Raw genomic sequence first — 971 nt, forward strand, 5'->3', positions numbered from 1 at the left:
GGTGCGAGAGAGACAGACGCCCCCAATCGCGCGGCAGCGCAGTGGCCGCATGGCGTCGCGGCACGGCGGCATGGCACCGGCTGTAGATAGCGTTCGGATCCGTCTGCCTCTTTTGTCGCGTAAAGCATAACAAATCGACCAGAAAAAAAGGGACAGCAAAACAATCCACCTGAGTCCTAGTTTTATCTTTTGGGATGACGTCAATGGAATATGGTTTGAGAGGGGCAATAAACTGATGTAAACGGTGGGAAATCAAGACGGAGAGAAAGAAAGCAGCGAACGTCTAGGGCGGACTATAACAATGCACCTGCACTGTTAAGTCAAAACGATTAAAACCATTGGTTTTGTTACATTACATAAGTTGTACGCTTAAAACCCTATGAAGTATTTTGAGCATAAGGTACAAACTAATTTACTTTGTTATACGAAGAAATAGTTCGTAAATTACCAAGTATTTTCTTTGTAACCTTTCGTATGCTCAAAATACCTTGTTATAAGATGCTACTTTTCTTTTTAAGGCCTAAAATAAGTTAGTTTGCAAGGTTTGCTCTGGCTAGGGCGCATTCTTGGGACCACGGAAACCAACCATAATTGTAGTCAATTCGATTATACTCGATTGACAGTGTGCAGGGTAGATAGTTTGCCACCAGGTTTACCTAGCAGGTCCAGGGGGCAACCGCTCCATACATTTTGTAAAGAGGATTCTTACTCAAAGGTAGGGATTTCGTCGAGATTTCGCAAGATTTCGCAGAATTTCACGTCAAAAAATTATGCCAGATTTCGTGAGATTTTGGTGGGATTTCGCGAGAATTCACCAAATTTTAATGGGATTTCGTGAGATTTCACCAAATTTCGAAGGGATTTCGGGAGGTTTCTACCGATTTCACCAAATCAAGTGTACACAGGACTTCGCTAGAGGTTGCCCGCTCGTAGCAGGTGCCCGTCAAACTCGCGAAGGCTGAGAGCTCGCG

The sequence above is a fragment of the Thrips palmi genome, unplaced genomic scaffold (assembly GCF_012932325.1).
Source record: "Thrips palmi isolate BJ-2018 unplaced genomic scaffold, TpBJ-2018v1 HiC_scaffold_18, whole genome shotgun sequence".
Lineage (NCBI taxonomy): Eukaryota > Metazoa > Arthropoda > Insecta > Thysanoptera > Thripidae > Thrips > Thrips palmi.